The sequence below is a fragment of the Vigna unguiculata genome, chromosome 4 (assembly GCF_004118075.2).
Source record: "Vigna unguiculata cultivar IT97K-499-35 chromosome 4, ASM411807v1, whole genome shotgun sequence".
Taxonomy (NCBI): Eukaryota; Viridiplantae; Streptophyta; class Magnoliopsida; order Fabales; family Fabaceae; genus Vigna; species Vigna unguiculata.
The window spans coordinates 32,354,533-32,376,860 of NC_040282.1; the positions used below are offsets into that span (position 1 = coordinate 32,354,533).

At 27.1% G+C, this 22,328-nt stretch overlaps 1 long non-coding RNA gene across 1 annotated transcript; it reads right to left on the minus strand.

Moving 5' to 3' along the window:
* Window positions 1-16,978: 16,978 nt before the first annotated feature.
* On the minus strand, window positions 16,979-20,231 carry LOC114182537. Its single transcript, XR_003604109.1, has 2 exons — window positions 20,075-20,231; window positions 16,979-18,224 (listed from the first exon to the last, which is right to left on the minus strand). It is a non-coding gene; the product is annotated as an uncharacterized LOC114182537 (long non-coding RNA).
* Window positions 20,232-22,328: the final 2,097 nt, after the last annotated feature.

Below are 22,328 nucleotides of genomic sequence, written 5' to 3' on the forward strand. Positions count from 1 at the left end.
ACACCGAGAATTTATTATTCCTTATACACTTTTTGTACTTGTTTCCAACCAACTTAGAAGCCTTATATGAAAGAATGTAGATAGGGAAACTAATGATTTTTTTTTTATATTTTATTTGATTTTTATTGTAAATTTGTTAAAAAAAATTGTAAAAAAATAAATTTTTTATTACTTTTTAAGAGTAAATAATTCTTTCGAGCATAGTTATTTTTATAAAATTATAAAATTTATAAGTATTTTTACAAATATTTTTGTAAAAAGTTTTTTAAACAAAATATTTTATAAAAAAAATAATAATAACTTTTTATAATTTATTTTTCATAATAAAATTATAAATAGTTTTTAGAAAAAAATTTCAAAATAAAATTAGCTCGAAATATTTTTTTTTTATGATGAGAATGCAACCAAAATGAATTTAAGAAAGAGATATATATTGTTACATGTATCTAACTAAGACATCACTTACTCACCACATGTACTTATAATACGATCAGGATTTGCCTCCAATAAGCAAATTTAAATATTTAAAAGTTACTTTACCAATTTAGAACAAATTATGCTTCCTCTAACATTTTTCTTATACATGAATTTTCGTCGATTGAATCTTATCAAAATTTAATTTATCTCATATGTTAAATAAATAAAGGATAGATTATAATACACGATTTTTACTTTTCTTTCTACTAATCAAATTATTATTCACGAATTGCAGATGTGACAAGTGAACTCCTTATCTCTCGAATTCAAAGTTATTACACACATTTGTGCTTTGTGTCAATAACTATCATAGTAAAATTTTATATGCATATGAGAAAAAAAATTAAATTATTCTTTTCGTCCTTTTATTTCTCAAGTGATATTAGTTTGGTAAGAATAACATTATAAGATTTATAAAAAAATTAAATTGAGTGTGAATTTAATGAGAGACAATATTGCTTTATTTTTTACAAAAAAAGAAATTAGGACTAAATTGAAACTAAAATAAAATATGGGGACCAAATTGAATCATTTTAACACGTGACACATGTACAAAATAAATACATAAAATTTAAAATTTAAAGAAAAATTAATTTTTTTTAAAAGTTTTAAAAAACCAGAAATTAACACGTGACATTGACTTTAACATCATTTGATCAAATTGAGACAAAAAAAAAACTTGAAGATCAAACTGATATTACTTGACAAAAATAAAATACTAACAGAGTAATTTAACAAAAAAGAAGATAACATATATCTTTATCCTAAACCTTTTTCTACACTAAACTTATTTATTTGATTTACGTTCATCGAAATTCAAATATTAATTAGAGGAATGCTCTCCAAATTTATCTACCACTACGACACTCCACATTTGATTCATCCATCATAGGTTATTTAAACTATTTTCGTGTATTTTTCTTGTATATATGGAGAGTTTGATTATTGTTAACATTATTCTAGCAAATCTATATATCCCAACATGATTTTTTGTTTAGTGAAAACTTGAAAAAAAAAACATGATATTTAAAAAAAAAAACACATATTTTACATTGTTTCATTTTACATCCGTTATAGTTTTAACCAATGTAGAATGCCACATTCTAGATCTCTTAAAGTTACGATCCATGTATAAAGTGATATATCCTACATTAGTTTATGCTCTTTAATTAATGTAAAATTTACTTTCTAATACTAATTATTATTGAAATCGATATGATTTTGAGAAATAAAAATAACAAATATAAATAGTTAACACATAAATACATAATTAGTATATAATAAATATTTTTTATAGAACTTTTTCATTTTGACTTGTAAACGATTAAAAATCATTGACATTTTTTAATAATTTTTTAACTATTTTTCATTATAGAGTAAAAAAAATATTTTTTTATTTTTAACTATTGATATTTTTTTAAAATAAAGATAATACAACTCCTTCTAAAAACAAATTAAGAATGATAGATGTTATAAGAGCGGTAAATGATTAAGAAAAATATGTTGATATAGAGTCGAGATGCCCGGGGAAATAAATTATTTATGCTAATTGATAAATAAAAATAAAATTAAGTATATTTTAAAGGAATAAAAAAAAGTAAATGTTCACCATATGACAAAAGGTTAGACATGTGGCTCAACAGATGACAATACTTTCTTAAAAACACTTGAAAACAAGAACAACATGTAAAATACTGACATTGAATAATAATAATAATAATAATAAAAGTAATTGAATATGGGAATTCATTATTCAATAATATGTTTTGGAAGATATTGACTAAGAAAATATAGGTGTGAATGATTCAAGTAATTTGGGAAGAAGAGACATAATTAAGATACATCCTCTCTAATTGTTTGATGGAGAAGAGTTTGATAATTATTGTTTTGGTTTTAGATTAGGATGAATGTTAATTAAAGTAACCGTCCTTTTTATTTTCTAAGTTGTATCAGGGATAACTTAACCCGCATGCTTTGGATTTGTATGTGATTAATTCACGTGGGGTTATGATAAGTACAAATAATAATAATAATAATAATAATAATAATAATAATAATAATAATAATAATAATAATAATAATAATAATAAGAGAAAATGTGGAAATGGGAATGGGGTTATTAGGGTGTAGATTTGGTGGCTGGAAAAGAGAGAATTAGGTTAGGTTCATTGGTCAGATCTAGAAGGGTCCCACCCCAAAATCAAAGGGCTGACCCACAATTCAAATGCTTCATTTTTCATTCATTCTTTACCACATGGATTTAATAAATTAAATCTTAATTATGGTGTCATCAGACCAAAACGTGGACGCGTGCCCTACACCCAATCAGGACAACAAGTTTAATACTTTTGTTTTGAATAATTTAAATATAACTTTTTTATTTAATTACTCTATTTTTGTCCAAAAATATTAAACTAAATCTTCGGTTTGTAAGTTTCATTTTTTGTTTCAATTTTTAAAAAAATAATACAATTTGATTTTTTTCGTATAATTTTTTAAAACGGATTAAGGATTCTTTTATCAAAATTGAAGTTGTTAATAATGATAATTTGTTCTATTTTGTTCTATTGATATAATTAACATAATCATAATATCAATTTTAATAAAAAAAAATCATCGATTTGTTTGAGAAAATTTAACAAAAATATCAAATTGTACCAAATTGAAACTTGAAAAAATCGGAGGACCAATTTGATAATTTTAAACAATAACAGGAATTAAAAGAGTAATTAAACACAAATTTTACATAAAAAATATCTCATTTGCGATAATTAACCATAACCCTAATGATATTTATTTTAATGGATTTGAGTTTAGAGCAAATATATTAATTATCACAAAAAAAAAATTGAATTAGGGTTGAGGGAGGTGTTAGAGTGATGAAGCCACTTATACATAAAAATAATTTGATGGTAATGAATCTCAACGACTATATGACTAGACAACAACCATAGCATAGATAGAAGGTTAGTTATTGTATTGAATGAATCTAGGGCATTTTCTTGACATAAGATCAAAATTAAAGATTGCATGAACAACTTTCTCTGATCTCATTTTCATGCCAAATTGCTTTTACATCTGGATGAAAATTTAGGGTTTTCCTGAATTCATGCATGATATATCATTGTTATGTGGTCAAAAACCATGAAAATGGATGTTATGATATGGAATTTTTTTGATGGGTCAATTATAATGCCTATGATGCATTGACAAAGATGTGAGATTGTAGGGTCAATACTCAATAGTACCTTTTATCAACACTTTCTAGGGGTTAACTCGTTAAACATTAGTTTTTGTTTTCTGTCTATATAAATTTTTTTAAAGTTTGAGTAAATTTGTTGACCATAGCAAATAAAGTTTAAATTGTAACTAAATTAGCAAAATTTTAAAGAATTTATCAATTTTCATTTTCATTAAAAACTTCAGGAGGTTTAGTAACAGAAAAAAAAAAAAAACAATTTATGGATTATCGTCACCTTGAATATATAGAGGCACCTTAAAGGGTTTTTTTTATTTTTATTTTTTTATCAAAGGTGCATTTTTTTTCCACTAATTATCAACAGAGTTCGTTTAAAAAAATATAGTTTTAAATAGATTTTTATTTGGTTAATCGTCATTTAAATTGCAATTGTACTTTTTTGCATTTGAGACTTGAAGGATAATAATTTCTATTTTTTAATTGAAGTCGTGAATTGAGAATTTTATTTTATTGAAAAATAATATGTATATGTTTACTTTTTTGAAGATGTAATTAGCTATTTCTAAGATGATAATTTTTTATTAAAATTTCTTGATTTAAACTTAGGATTGCTAATGTGAAATTAACGTCTCGAAATCCATTTTAGTTTTTATAATATCATATCCTAATTTTCATATCACTCACCTTTTAGGATTTTTCCTACATATAATCTTATTCTACCATTGGAGGAAGATTTTCAAAATCCAATATCGTCATCTTTGTCTCACCCAATTTGAATTTGTGTGGTTGGCTAAATTTCTTGTAGTTATTAGTGAAATTCTTCTATACGAACTTGTTGATTTTATATAACTTTTTGTTATTAGAGCAATTTGGGTGGTGTTTTCTTAAATTATTGGAGGTCTTTAATGTACTTTGGGCTCTCTTGCTATCCTAAGTTTTCTTTCTTTTCTGTTCTTTTTTAACAAACAACTCTTAATTAAGAGACCTAGTTTGATCAATGAAAATAATTGGTTTTTATAGGATCGATGATTATAGGATTTTGTGAATCTTAATAGATGAAAATAAATTATTATATCATAAGATATTAATTGTAAATATTTTGAATATATTCATATATCAATGATAAAACTAAAGTAGCAAACAAAGTTATATTGAATGAAAAATCTTGACAAGTCAAAAACTTTTGGAGATTCCAATTATATTATGGGAATATGATTGCATTCCCTTATCATTAATAAAAGAATACTTTTTTAAATCACATATGAAGTAGATGTTAAGATCTTCGTTGAGTTCAAAAAATTCTCATACAAAAGACAAGCTTTGACGAAGGTCATAATAGTGACAATTTATGACTGAATTTCAACCTCGTCATATACAAGGTATGGGAAGAAACTAGAGTAAAGAAAGAAGCTACAAAGAACCGAGTAACCAATGTATTAATTATTAATAAAATTTCAAAAAATAAAATTGTGTTTTTGTAACAAGACTTATAATTTTTTTTAGGGTTAAATAAGTTTTTGGTCCCTCAAGTTTCAGTGAAATTTGGAATTAGTCCTTCTTTAAAACTTTCGACCAATTTAGTCATTCATCTTTAAAAATACGTAAATTTAGTCATTTAAACCAAATTTTGTTAAGTTTATCTGACATTTCAAGCGTCTTTCATTATAGTATTTGAATTGTTTACACTGTTTGACACATTTTTGCTTTAATGTTAACTTAAATATTATCATAAAATGTGTTTAAAATGTCAAATAAACTTAATAAAATTTGGTAAGAAGAACTAAATCCACACATTTCTAAATATGAATGACTAAATTAGTATAAAGTTTCAAAGATGGACTAATTCTAAAATTCACTGAAACTTGAGGGACCAAAAACATATTTAACCATTTTTTTATTATACTAAAGATGAAATATATGCACTTAAAAGTAATATATAAATTTATAAAACTTATTTTCACGATAAAATGTTGGTTACATAAAGTACTATGGAACATGAAATAGGTTTTGTTTGTCATATAGCAAAGTACATAGCATATATGGTTATTTTCCTTTCCAAATTGATTCCTCAAATCCAGAATGGATCTGAAGCCATAAAAATGTCCCATTGAAAGATACCCACCACCAAAGTTCTCCTTTTTTTTTCAAGTCAAGTAAATTCACTTTAAATCTAAAATATTCTCTCCATTAAACACATACATGGAAACAAGTAAGTGTGTACTTTGTGACACTATATGCTCTCAATCAAATGACAAGAAAATGAATCTAATGATTGTAATTTGTGGGAAAAACATAAACAAGATATGCATTAATAATATTGAAGCATGAAAAAGAAAAAACAAAGTGTTTTTGAGTGATGGAAAAGTATGGTACGTGAGTATGTGCAGTGAAGGTTGAAGCACGCGAGAACAAATGGGATTGCATATATAAGAAGCATGCATTTGTGTTTTGCTTTCCTGTGCTGTTGTCACGCTTCAAGTTCTCAGAATAATTACAAAATCTTTGGGATACCCTATGAACTGTGTTTGTGGTGCCACTTTCCAAAAAGAAACATTCTCCTCCTTCTTCTTTAACCAACACAAAACCCTTCTTTCATTCTATATTCTTGTAAGTTTCTCAACACAAGAATGAAAGTATATTTCAATATGAGACCTTTTTTTTACGATGTATTTGTTTTAGATTTAATCCCAATTTTATTTTATAACCAGTAACCCAAAATTAGTTTTTTTTTTATTAGCAATAAATAATATATTAATGAAGAATATTTGGACTTTTTTATATAAACATAAAAAAAAAGTTCCATCACGAAAAGGTATACTAACAATAATTCACAAATAAAGAGACTAGAGGATAAAATGTAATGATAAACTTAAACAAAGAAGCATAATCTTCTTAAGATCTAACATATTGAGCTAACTTATTCATCCTCTCTTTGATACCCCTAATATCTTACCTAGATCTTATGATCTTCAATTAAAAGGGTTTTGGATTTTCTTTTCTATTTTTTTATCGACGAAAAAGAAATATATTTAATAGAGCATTTGGAATGCTCAAACCCTTTACAATTTATGTATAAATGTTGTTTATTTAGTAAAGTAAAACCTTCTAGAAATTTCCAGAATTATCCTACAAACTAAGAGGTTTTTCTTGCTTACCAATCGAGTCAGCCAACATAATATTTAATAATCCAAGATCAACACCGGTTTAGAAAAAGATTGGATATAAATTACCAAGAAGAACTCAGATACAATGACTTCGTTGTTATAAAAGTCCTTATGGTGTAGTTATGTTAGTGCTTCTGCTTTGTTTTCCTTCTCAGTCCTAAGGAGTAGACATCCAATATTATGTATATTCTGTCTTTTGTTGTTAGGTTTTTAGCGACTCCTCAAGACTATACTCCCTTCTCTGCTTAGAAAAACTCTGTTTTTTTTAGAGTAAAGATTCTTGTTTAGCCCCGAACTTCTTACGGTACTTCCATGTACACTTAAACAATTTCTAATTAAGTTAATAAGAAAACTGTTTTCTTTTCCGTGATGTAGTATTCCTTATTTAGCAAACCTTATAGTCATGTTACAATTAAATTGATGTTCAATTCTTATAAAAAGAATCAAAATGTACGAATATCAACATATTAGGAAATCTAATATAGGAGAATTATTTGTGGAAGATTGAAAATTATTAGAGAAAATAATAGAATAATTTTCCAAGCAGACTTCACATTATTTAAAAGGGTTGGGACACTAACAATTAGGAATGTAACAGGACGAGTATGATACGAGTAGTAGCTCCCTCGTACCCTACCCGCTGGATAAATATATATCCCATACCCATATCCATATCCGTTATGCGAGTATCCGCATAATTTTTTAATATCCACGGATATTCACGGGTACTCGCGGCTATTTACAAAAAAATAAAAATAAAAATTTAACTACATATTTTAATCGTAAATTCAAATAAAATACAATACATAACATTTATAAATTTTAAACAAAATTCAAATAACCCATTTAAATAGTATTGAATGACAGTTTACAAAGAAATGATTTTTTTTAAAATTAATTGATAAAAAAAACAACTCATTCAAAATCAATATGTTAATATTTTAATCATGTTTTTTTTAATTTAAATTAGAGTATAGCGGATATGTGTATTCACGGGTACGAATACTATGATACCCGTACCCGCCCTGTTAACATGCGAGTATTAAAAATACTCGTACCCGTTACCTGTGGATATTCATTTACAATATCAATTTCCTACCCGTTAAAGATTTTATCCGCAAATACCTGTGGGTGTAGATTTTTTTGACATCCTTACTCACAATGTATACTCCTTTACTGATAAAAAAATAAAAAGATCTCATATTGATCATAGATATAACCAAATCATAATACAATGAAATGCAAATGTATTTTACACCAATTTTACAGTGTTGAGTTTGATATAAATTCACTTGACTAAGATGATATTAGAAGATTTAGAGTATATTCTAACAAAATCCATTGAAGTGCTCTATGACATATGTTATCAAGCTCTTATTAGACGATCTTTAATTTTTAATTTCATGTTCAAAATATTCATTCTTGAATATAAAAGAAAATTAAATACAAACTATTATAAATAACAAATTTTTATAATATATATATATATATATATATATATATATATTATAAAAAACTTAAAATTATGATTAAAAATTTAAAATTCACTATTTAACGTAGTATTAAGAATCATAAGGTTATAGGTTTAAACCTCAGCGCCGTTGTTGTATTAAAAAATAGTATAGGTTTTGTCATTATTCTTCAAATGTAGTAACTTATTTTAATATTCAAGAGTGGTGGTAAGTTATTATAATACTCAAAGAGATAGTCATTTGTTTTTATCAACTTTTGTTTAGTGCGTTTGGTGTATGTTTAAAGTGTATAATTGATTAAATTCAATTAGAATAGATAATTAATTTTATTATGTTTTTAAGGACTTTTGAAAAATAGGTAGACACGTTTAGCGAAACTGAACTAAACAAGTGATTAATACAATACAATATAAACAAAGCCACTCAATCTACTAACATAAAGTTGAACATTTAAAGTGAAAAGCAATTTGAATGGTAAACCAAACGTACTTTGGGTGGTGTAGATGAAACATGTAGCACGAACAAATTAAAGTTGTCTAGAAAAAGAGAAAAGAAAAAGGAAACGGTGTGTGATTTTGATTTTGAGTTCTAGGATATTATTTTACCAGAAACTAAACATAGAAATGAATGATGAGAATGGGAAATTAATACGCACACGTACGTGATATTCGGAATGAGATTATTAGGTTTAATTAGTCGGATGGTATTCACTTTTATCTAGATGTGTCAGTTTGATACCATTTTTAAAAAGATGTCAATTGAGTTACAACTTTTGAAAAGATACCTTAATTAAGTCATTTTCAGCAAAAAAATTACTAACACCGTTAACAGTATTGATATTTATATCAAAATTTAGTGGTAAAAGTCATGAATTAAGTTAACGGCTTTAGTAATTTTGTCTGAAAAAGATCTGATTAAGACACTTTTTCAAAAGTTTGGACTAGATTATTTTTAAAAGCGGATACCAAACTGACACATCTGAACAAAAGTGAGTACCATCCAACCAATTAAACCATAATAATAATAATAATATTATTATTATTATTATTATTATTAGTGTTTGGTTGAAGTTTGGTGAGTGATGGTGTTGTTTTTCCATGGAGGTGGACCATGATGAGTTAATTATATATGCATGAATGGGGCCTTCAAGAGCTTCATGGCACAAAGACCAAGCTTGATTTTAGAACTTCACTACTCAAAAAGTTGCCACGTTTAACGATTCGAGGTGCTATGATTATGATGTTGGAGTTGAAGATGCTTTGCTTTTCTTTCTTTTGGCAACATGTGCAAGCCTTCTTCATTCTTTTCTCACGTTCCACAACTCAAAATGCACGTGTTCTTTACATTTTTGTTCATACCATGGACTTTGATTTTGTGTTTTGACATTTTCTTTCTCTAGTGAAATTGTTAGTGATTAATCATAAAAAGTTTGTAATTTGTTTGGTCACGTAAATTTAGCATAATCCAATATAGAACATGAGTTGAGTTGAGTTGAGTATTGGTTCAAGAAAATAATATTTGATTAATTAACTTATTTCAATTTAATTAAAATAATTTGTATTACAAGTGATATAGAATCCAAATTTTCTATTGAATATTTGATTGGATTTTTGGTATTTTATTTTTATTATGTTTTTGTTCCATTACACTAAATAGTCCTATATCGTTTAGGAGTCAAAATCAATGACAGTTTAAATATTCATTCTTCCTTCAATTATTTAATGTGTTTTTTAATGATAAAATCGTGGTGCAGTTTTAAATTTCAAATCGGACAATATCTCGAATGTGGTGATTGACCTTAGCGACACACTCAATGGACTTGAGAACATTACCATTATCGGTGGGAACAAAAACTACCTTAGCCCTCGACCAAAGACTTGTTCTGATACATCCAATAGTATTACATTGTTTAGAAATCAAGATTAAGAACAATTTAAATATCATTCTTCCTTCAATCCTTACAGGTACCTTTTAAGGATAAAATCTTGACGAAACTTCAAACTTCAATATACCTCCCTCGTATATAGGTATTGATTTCATAATATATTGATTTTAATATTTTAAAATACATTAAAACTTAAATATAAAAAATAATGTATTTTGAAAACACACAATATATAAATAATACATTAAAACTCGGTAAAGAAACGATATCACAAACTTAAACTCATCAGAATTTAAATTTAATAAAATGTATCCAAATAAATTTGCTTTTTTTATCTGATGCGTATACATCATCAAATATTATTATTTTTATTTTGAAACTCGTGTTTGTGAAAAAAAAGAGAGTTTTTTCATTAATTTATCTAATTAAGAAAAATGATAATGTATCCTATAAATTTTGTAAACAAAATATTAAAATGTGTGTAATGGTAAATCATGTTAAAGTGAATTTTCAATCAATTATTACAAAAAGTCGACAAGATAATTATACAAAGCAAACATATGTATGTATAATTGGCCGACAATTTTTTAAAGAAAAAATATCATGGATACACGTATTGCTTTCTCTTAAAAAATGTTTGAAACTTTTATATATATAACATAATATTATATATATATATATAACATAATATAATTTCATAAAATCATCATTCACGACTTGTATTAAGAATATAATAAAGTTTTTTGATAGTAGGAAAAAACAATAGATCTCATAGAAATTGAACATCATTAGATTTCTACGATTTGAGGTAGAAAATTATTGGACCAATAACTAGGGTTTGATATTCAACAATATTCTTCTCTTCCCAAATCTAGAATAGTTTTTATATGAGAAGAAACAAAAATGGAATAATATTTAACTTTTTGTGAATAGCATAGCCTCGTCATCACAAAGCTTTCGGCTCATTGTTTTTCTTCGCATGTTCTTCAAAAACCTTTCCTTTTCTAGAATCATAATCTTTATTATTAGGTATATGAGTTCCCTTAACTATCATTGTCATTCATCATATGCTACCCTTTCTTCTTGTCTCCCTAAGCTCCTAGATCGCTCCAAAAATATAACATAATTTTAAAAATTAAATCAACTTAATCCACTTAGAATCTCATAACCATGTTTCAAGTCCATAAAATCGGCTTGGAATAATGTGAGTAAAGAGACAAATATCAACAAAATTGTAGTTAAAAAATAAACCTCGTACAAGAAGATGAAGAAAAAAAAAGTTTGTCGGACAAATCACTCTTAATTAAGGCAAAAAATAAATGAAATCATTGTTTTGGGTTTATTTAGTTATTTAGTTTAGAAAAGAAATGGTAGATCTAATGAAGTGACATATAAATAATATGTGACAATGTTGTTGGGACGAGATGAAATTGATCCGCTAATATCGCGTGACGAAATTGCAAGTCCAAAAAATCGGCTAGACGTGACAAATTATGAATTTCATATAAAAACATTTGTAGTTAAATAAAAGAAATAAAAATTAAAGGTGGTGGTGGTGGTACACGCAGACACACACAAATAAAATAAAATAAAAAAGTTAATATGTAAATTCTCTTTCGGCGTAAAATGACTCAATGTTTTGTCGTACTTATGAAATAAAATTTGAACATTGTACTTTTAATGATTTGGAAAAAGAAAGTGAAGAAAAAATAAAAATGAAAGAGATTTTAGATTTTTTAGTACAAAGGAAAGTAGATTATATATATTCTTTAGTTATTTTTACTCTTGTAAACATTATTGATTTTATTGATTTAATTATTTGAAAAAAAGATGCTATTTAGTAGTTATTTTGATGAAACATATTGTGTAGTTATAACATTATAGAAATATAAAAAGATTAATTTTATAACTACTTTTTAATTGATATTTTTTAATAATTTGAATATAAATTTTGGTAACTCCTTTTCGATGCTTTCATTTGATGTAAATATAAATATTGAAGTGACTCTTTAGCAAATTAAGAACAAAAATTTAATATATAATTACAAATTGAAAGCGTGAATCAATTTAATTTTTTAAAAGGAGTAAAAACATTTTAAATTATGAAAGGACGATGGCTAATAATAAATTGTGTTTTCAAAGAACATCATATTGTAAGCCAAGAAGATAAACAAATTTGGTGAATTATTTTGTTCACACTGACCATGATTCAAATTCAATTTTCAAATTTCTCATTTTTGAAAGATAAATTTGCACTAAAATTTTCCAATCTTATTTGTAGAAAACCATGACTTACCCTAATTCAAACTTTTCGTAAAAAATAATATCAAATTATCGATAATTTTGTTAACAAAAAAAAAAACATGTGTCCTTTTACTTTGTTTTTATTATTTTTGTAAACGGAATAATATTAACAAGTGTTAGTACTTTCTGAAACATTGTTACGTCCTATATGAAAAATTAATATTTTCAAAGCATGAATAGATACAGTGTATCTAGCAAGTAGAAAAAAAAAACAAAAACAAAAGAAAATATTCTAAAAGATTTTAGACATGCATAATTTGATTCGATTTTTTTTTTTCGACATTTTTATTGTGAACAATTTGTTCCCCTAAAATGTTGTCGACTTGTCGTAAACACCGTATAAAGCCAAAATATACGTATATTTCACTGTCTACGTTATCCTCGAGTACTTCTACTTCCTTGTATTTTTTATATTCATAATTAATTTTTTATTTGCTGATAACACATAAATACACACACCGACACACGTGTAATTAACCAAATACAAAGTATATTTAACTTCATAATTATTTATCGTTAATCATTATCTATACGTGGTTGATTATCGGATAAACTCACGTGTGAGAGTTATTTGTAATGTAAACAAAAACAAAAAGTTGTGTGTGGTAATATTTAGATTCATGGACCACCCATGCGCACGTTTTATAAGTCATAAAAATAAACAAATAAATACTTAGACAGTGTTTTATATTTTGTCTTTTATATCGTATCATTTATGTTTATTCAAAAGAATCAATATTAATATATAATTACCATACTGAAGAATCACTTTAAATTTTAAATATACAAAATAAAATAAAAATTCTTTTTTAAATCAATTGTATATTAATATGAATTGTCTTTTTTAAAACAATACCTTAATCATTAATCAAATTCAGATAAATTTAATATAATTAAAAAAATTATATTAAAATTATTTTTTTATTATATTAAAAATGAAATATATTTTTATTAGAAGTTTGAAGATGACCATAAATTTTGACTAGTGCAGGTACGAATAATTCGGGTCATCCTCCTTCCACGTTCTGCAAATCTAATACATAAATTATTGCCATATTTTAATTTGCACTTGTCATGATATTGAAGGAGTACAGTTAATCGTTTATGAAATTAGAAAATGTTAGTTGAAAAATAAAATTTCATTATAAAATTATATAACCAAGCATATACCTAGAAATGTGTACATTGAACCACAAAAAAATGAGATAAGGAACATTATCAAATTAATATAATGTTCAAACTTAGGCCCACCAGCTAATTTAAAGCCATTTTTCAACCTTTAAAAAAGTCTTACCATTGGACTTTTAAATATACTTTCAAATCAAATTATGCTTTTAAAAAGTCAAGCTTTAAAACAGAGCAATATCAAATAAATAGACCAAGTTCAAAGACTTAAAAAAATAGACAAGACCAAAGTTTTGTGAAACCTAACCCTACCCCTTTGTTAACCTCACTGTTATTTTAGCTTTGTAGATATTTTTATGTTATTAAAGTCACTTCAGTAACAAGAAAAATTCGCATAAAAAAAATTAAAAATCATGAAAATAAACACAGAAAAAATAGATTGAGGTTCCCAATAATTTTTCTACTAATAATTTATAGATCAGTCTTTCATCAAAAGTATATTATGGACAAAGAGCAATTTTCTCATAAAGACTTCTAAAATAAGAAAAAAATATGAAAATTTGCATACTTCATCATATATAAAACTACTTGAACTAACAAAAATTAAGAAGTTATATGAATTTATTTATTTTCTCCAAGAAGTTCTCCTGGGAAAGTTTATTCAAACATATCTAACATGTCAAAAGGAAGAAGATATTGAATACTGAATTGATTTTCAATTAGTTGATACTATATTACCATGCATATAATGCCTTGTGGCAGATTCGTTGGTGCTTAAACCCCTAAGACAAGATTTTTGTTCACAACAAAAAGTAATTAAAAATGCAAGTAGTTCAAGTTGTGGTGGGTATCCACATACTTTAGAACCACAATACAGAACAAGTAGGACAATTAGCAAGTAGCAATCAAAATAATCCACCAAACTACTGCAAAAGATTAAATTGAACACTTCAGCATCATAAATCAACGTCAACTACACTAGCCACTGGGTACAAGGTATTCCAACTTGTACTTTTTGGCTGTTTTCACGTTTTATCTTCCCAAAACCTTTTTATCCTCTTCAACTACACCACAGTAAACAACTTACACCATTCTTTTATCATGTTTGTTTATTACATGATCACATCCTTTCACCCCATACCACAAAGGTCTTGTCATCCTAGTGTATCAAATTGTTCATTTCAAATGTCATGTCAAATCATATATATCTTCACTACATGTAACAAAATGACTTTAACTCTGTAAAATCAATAGAGATTACTATTTGGGTGTGTGGAAAACATTGGGTTAATAATTGTGGTAGTGGTACTAAAAACAATCACTTCTCTAGCTTTTTAACTCACTGTAGAATCTGCACCATTAAAATACTCTAAGTTTATGCAGAAAGATTTAAAATTTGAATTTGGTGAGTATGATTTTTTTGTTAGAGTCTTTAAAATATACTGATTATCAGTATATTAGTATATTTTTAAGACTCAGCGAAAAGACAATACCAAAAATTCAGTAAAAAATCTGAACTCAAAAACTTGTGATCAATATCATGGCTGCATAGGTAAAACATGGCAGGTAGAATATTAATCCTCCTAGAACTCAACATTTGGTTTGGATAAATAAACAAAAATGCAATCATTAATGGCAAAGTTCTTTGGATACCTCAGAGATACATTTTTTACTACTAAGACACTTAAATAGTTAGTCTTTCTACTTTAGTCTACACTTGTGCTTCAAAAGCATGATTGATTTTCCATCACAGTAGACAGTGATATTTGAAAAAGACTTGGAAGAACGTTCTTAATGTTGAACTCACTACGAAAATTTTTAATTGATTCAAGTATGGTATGCACATCATGCTTGACTTAGGCAATAGGATCTTAACAGAAATCGAAGTCATCGTAATAATATTCTGCCACTGGCTTGCACTGAACAAATGAACCATTACGTGGAACTTCTTTATTATCATTATCAAAGCTTCAACACTTTAGAACTCGTTCCATTATTCAAGTTTCACGAAAAAGATCCAACCACGAAAAGTAAAACAAAGCAACAAAATATTCAAATGAAGGAAAAGAAAAGAAGCTAACAAGGAAAATAGTAGCAGGGTTCATATGTACCTTTCATGGGGTCCAAGGAAGTCTGCAATTCAATGTATATAACTCTCCACATTTGACTTATCGACAACAACAATATTCTTCCACTCATGATCTTGTTCGCCAAAAAATGTTTCAAGCATCCACATCAACCAAACTAGTGTGATGAACAATATTTCAAGCATGACTTTGCAGGCAATCACATATACTAATTAGTTTAATTAAAAGAGGAACATACACTTATATAACGAGATGAACAATATAGAAATAGAAAGTGACTAAACGATGTAGCGGATATGATAATGTCAAAGGAGCTCTAATAATAATGAAAATGATTACTGCAAAACCATATGACGCATGTCATCCTAAACTAGTATTTTTCAAAGACCAGTGACACAAGATCCAAAGGTCAAAAAGAAGCCTTATGGAGAATGGTGGGTTAGTTATTAGAATTTGATACAATGATACGATGAAATAATTGGACTGAAAGATGTACAAGAGAGTGTATTTATCAACCACGTTACAAGAATTACATATGATGATGACAACTAACAACCAGTGCCAAATCAACCCAAAGAACACAAAAGGAATGTTTATGCTTCAATACTAGTCCTAGGTAAGTCATTTTGAAGTGTATGCGTTTCATATAATTTGTTTTTAATGTAATAAAAACTCTATAAATAACATGATCATCACAAGTTTAGGAGAAATGTCACAGGTGATTTCAATGATATTATCAGGGGCGATTTTTTCCTTAATAATATCATATTTTTTTGGACAATTCCACATGAGAAAGATATATAAAGTTTTGACAAAATCACAAAAGAGCGCAATCCGTTTTATATATCAATATAAGATAATCTGAACAATACAAATACCTTGGCAGCAGTCTCAATGGTGCAAAGCCAGTTAAAATGTTAGAAGTAGCAGTCTCAACAATGCAAAACCAATCAAAATGTCAGAAGTATAAAGAGCTGATCCTCTGAATGTTTAACCTGCAACCATCAATACTGAATTTGACTCTTTCACAGATCCATAATAAAACGATTTATTTACAGATTAAATTATTTTAAGAATATAATAATAGGATTGGTAGGAAAAAGTATCCCCTCTCACATGTATGAGGGTAATTGGTAGTAAAACAATGGAATATCAGATTAAAAAACCAAACTTTCTGTTAAAATTGTGAGCTACATAGTTCTTTTTCTAGTTTTTCTAAAACAAGAACTTGTCAAGATAGAAAAGGTACACATGCAAGGAAAATAAATCCACAGGAAACATACCAAAATGCAAAAATTGCTAACAAAGGAACATGCAACCCTGCATGTCAACGTTGCTGAAGATCTAGCAAAAGATACCTCCTAAAAAGAACATTAACAAAACAGTACAAAGAAGCTAGCTGAGCTGCTCAATCTGAATGAACTGAAGAGGCAACCAATGACCAATAACGATTGGAACATTTCATTCCACGTTTCCAAAAAGATACACTAAATAACCACAAATTGAGAATATCAGAAATGCCTTTTCACACAGGAACTGCTGTGTATCCATGAAGAAAACGAATTGCCAAATCCTCAGCTTCCAATGAAATCATTGAGATAGAAGGCACTTATTGCAGTCTCCATTGCAGTCTCCCAATGTCTTTAAGATTCTCCACCTGTTGATAGAACAAAGGTAGTGGGAAGTAAACCTCATGAAATGGTTCAGTAAGAAGCAATAGATGTACTTCCTTATGAGACTTTAACTGCAGCACCAGGAGAGATTGTAGATCATCTTTTGCTGAGGATCCCTGCACTAGCTACTTTTGCTATAACACCTATATAATTGATACAATATTGGAGAGAAAATATATTTGTGTATTATAGACTGAACAGTACAAAAGTGATTGCGTCTGTTAGCACAGTTATGTGTAGTAGTGAATCCTATTATTCTGCTTCATTTTCTCGTCAAAGCCAATTGTGATTCTGGTAAGTATTAATCCAGCATACATTGTCTCTCACATACATGGATGTGTTCATTCCTCTCAAGAATGGGATAAGATCCATGAATATTTTCACAGATAAACAAGACCAGGAGTGATGCAGCTTTGCATTGAGCTTAGATAGATGATTCTTGAAGATTGATCTATGTCAGATTTTCTTCTCTGCATCAAAGCCCTTGTTGATTGTCCCGCCTCTATTAAAGACCCGGTTTTGCTTCAAGAACACATGGATGTTGTTCCTGAAGGACTACTGCAAGAATATGAATCAATTATTTCCATTAATAAAAGCAAGTTTGAACCATTTCCAATTGAAGAAGATAAGATCCTACTTCTCGAACATGATATTGTGTCTTCAAAAGTTTCAGAAGGATATTTCATGTTCTGCCACTGTAAATCTTACTCAAGTTCCTTCATCCAACACGATTCCACAACTGTGAATGTGATCCAAGGTTTAAAATCATGAATTGTATCACTTCACATGGACATGATACCTTAATTGCGGCCACCACTACCATTGCATTTTGCATTGACTAGCAAAAATCATGACAGAAACTTCAATTTAAAATCCCACAAAGACATAGATAATGATGTGCTGACAGAAACTTCAATTTAAACTATGATATGCAAAGACAACAACACCCTCTACTTATGATGTGCTGAAGGAGCTACTTACATAACCAAGATAATGAAAATCATTATTCACACCGAGCCTGTTCAATATATAATTTTTACATAAAATAGTCTTGAGAGGGTCGATATAATATTGGATTTCTTTGTAACTTATATTATGTTTGTAATTAAGTGGTTGAATATGGGAAGATAGAAAAACTACGTAAAGGTGAATCATTCATGTTCTCAAGGTAGAAATAATAACACTAATAGTAGGAATTAAAGGAAGTAGTAGTGAGAGTTAATTAATAGTGGATATTAGAAGTTACTTGGCAGGAATTAATGTGGAATTTAGAAGGTTTTAAATAATTTAGCCATGTACTTGTTATGCAATTAGAGAGACAAGAATTCTAAAAGAATGCAAAGTTTATCTATGTGAGAACTAAAAGAATGCAAAGTTTATCTATGTGAGAACTTTATGGAGTTGAGTTAAAAGAACCCAAATTTGATTTTTTTAGGATAATATGTGACAATCAACCCTATAACTTATCATCACATTCTCATGATTTTGATTTAGTATAGTATTAATATTCTTCCCCAAATTAAATATCATAATAGTACACTTTCTATTTTCTGGTCAGTTGGTAAAAGAGTTTCAGCTCTTAATGTTCAGTAATTTTTTTTACATTCAATTTTAATTTTAAATTTTTTTTAACTTACGGCAGGAAATGGTGCTAAAGTTGTTCCTCAACTCCATGCGTGTCACAAATTTTTAATTAATGATTTTGTTTCATATATTAAAAGGAAATTGAAAGAGAAGTTCAAGAAGAGAAGAAGAAAATAAAAGAAAGAGCATATATAGAGATAAAGAGAGATAATAAATTACTGAAGAAACAAAATTAAAAGAGAAGGACTCGATAAAAAAAAAAAAAGAAACAAAAGATAAGAGAAAAAGAAATTCGACAAAAAAAAAATGAGAAGAAATTAGAAACTCAACACATTATTTCAGAATTCATAAATTACATAAGATCCTATAAATTTCACATTAATTCCGACTAAATTACCTTTAATTTTGACTAGTAATTAACTCTCACTAATGCTCTCTTTAATTCTCACTATATGTATTCCACCTTAAGCACATGAATGATTTACCTTCTTGTGAATTTTTTTATCTTCCATGTGACTATTCAACCACTTAACTAAAAACAAAAATGAAAATTATAGAGAAAATTCAAAGTTATATGTACCATGTCAAAATCATATCATTCTCTTCTTCAAAGAAATTGTCTCGAATGTCATTTTTCTATCCAAAACTAGAATCCTTAACAACACTATTAATTGATTGATATCAAATGACATGCTCTTGAGACATTTCATGGAGAACTCTTCCTCATCGTTAAATGGACAAAACATTTGCAATCAAAATTATATTGACCCCCTGATTCTTGGGCAAGGAGAATAATCTGTCTCAGGAAAATGTTATGACCACTTAAAGCTTGTTGTTTTAAAGATTAACCTCAATGCCACTAAACCCTCTTGGTAAATGTGCTACTAGGCATAATTCCTCTCTTACTCTCGCCATTCACACATAATTTATCTGTGTTCTCCTTCTATAGCAAAGACGCCACATTCTCAATCAACAAAAAAGAAAGGCAACCAAACCATTGGACAAACCCAGCCCAAAAACGACAGACAATAAAAATAATCAAGTTTACAACTTTACTACAAAATTCAGCAAAACTCTATTTCGAAAAAACAAAAATAAAATCACCAGGGTGGTCTTTCCAGCAACAAGTGAAGCACATTGTGCACCACCCCATCAATGAAAGGGAGACTGAATCAATTTGCAGAGAAAAAGGGCCATAGATTTTTTTTCCGCCAAAGCTTCAACTGGGAAGAACTTGTGAAAACCCAAAATAGTATTTGCATCGTTCTGCAGAGTCTGATTCTATTTGCTATTCAATTTATTGTTTATAGGGTTTTGCTAAAATTTAAAAATATTTAAAATTTCATTTTATTATTTTTATTTATCTATGTGAAGAAGCAGATAATTTTTTATAAAAAGAAAAAGTGTATTAGTCATGGTATATTGGAATTGTTTTACTTTCTTGTAGGTCAAATCGCCAATAACTTTTAATTGTGAAAAAAAAAAAGTTAGCGTAAATTTGTGGGGTTTTAAATGTTAGAAAAAGTATTTAAATCATCATATTAGATATTTATAATTATTATCTGTAAAATATTAACTTTTACAACCCCTTTCACATTGTCTTTTGTGTAACATTTTGTTATTGATTTTATTTTTATTAATATAAATTATTTTATTATTTTTATCTTTTAAATTTTATAATTATTCTTGTAATTCAATTAATTATTTATTATAAAATTATAAAAATACTTAATTTTTAATTAACATATTTTTAAAGTCTAATAATATTACTTTTTGATTATTATTATTTTCATATTTATATGTAAAGAGAATTCGTTTTTTTTACACATTCTTTTTCAATTTTATTCTTTAAAAAATCTGTTATTTTAAATTAAAATAATTATATTTTTATTTTTACCTTCGTTAATTAAATTTAGGCTTAATTATCATTTTGGTCCCCTAATTTGTTGGGTTTGTTCATTTTGGTCCCCTTATTATTTTTTGGTTCAATTTGGTCCTCTAATTCTTTAAAAGGTTCAATTTGGTCATTGCCGTTAAGTCAACTTTAACACCATCTCCTTGACCTGCCACGTGTCATTTTGTAGAATTTTCAATTTTTTTTAATTTTTTTTAATTTTTAAATTTTTTTTTAAAATTTGTTTAAAAAAAATTAAACTGCCACGTGTCACCTTATGATTGTGACACGTGTCAATTTAAAATTTTTTTATTTAAAAAATGTACTGCCACGTGGCAGGTCACGATTGTGCCATGTGTCAAGCTAACATTGGTTGTTTTCAATTTAGTCCCTCTATTTACAATTTTGATTCAATTTAGTCCCCCAATTTTTTAAAATGATTCAATTTTGTCCTCTCTAATTTGATACCAAATTAGTAATTAAGCTTAATTACAATTTATATATACATATTAAAATAATTTTATTATATTTATAGATTAAATTACTCCATCTAACTATTCAAATTATTATTTCTTTTACATGTATAGAAAATTTCAAGTGTAAAAAATTACAAGGGAAAAATGTAAGAAATGAAATAACATGAGTATTTAGGGAGTGATTTGATGTATAAATGGTAAAAAATTATTTTAACATGAATATATAAATTGTAATTAAGCTTAATTATTAATTTTGTCTCAAATTGGAGAGGACAAAATTGAATCATTTTAAAAAATTGGAGGACTAAATTGAATCAAGATTGTAAATAGAGGGACTAAATTGAAAACAACCAATGTTAGCTTGACACGTGGCACAATCGTGACCTGCCACGTGACAGTACATTTTTTTAGATAAAAAAATCTCAAATTGACACGTGTCACAACCATAAGGTGACACGTGGCAGTTTAATTTTTTTTTTAAATTTAAAAAAAATTTAAAAAAAATTAAAAATTCCACAAAATGATACGTGGCATGTAGGAGACGGTGTTAAAGTTGACTTAACGGCAAGGACCAAATTGAACCTTTTAAAGAATTAGAGGACCAAATTGAACCAAAAAATAATAAGGGGACCAAAATGAAAATGTTCTTTAAATAGTTATTTTTATTTAACAATAAAACATTGTACATTTTTTATTAGAATAAAACTAAGGGTTATATGTTTTTATCTCTTAACTTTCAGTTAAAATTGGAATTAGTCTCTTTTTAAATTGTTGGACCAATTTAATCTCTCATCTTTATAAATATATCAATTTAATTCTTTTAACTAAATTTTATTAAATTTATTTCATATTTGATTTAATATTTATATCATAAGCTTCGATTATTTAGGGTTATACATAAAAGGAAGAATAAATAATATTGATAAATTATTTTGACTTGAAATGGAATAATTGATTGAAATGTTTTGGAGAATAATTCTGATATCAC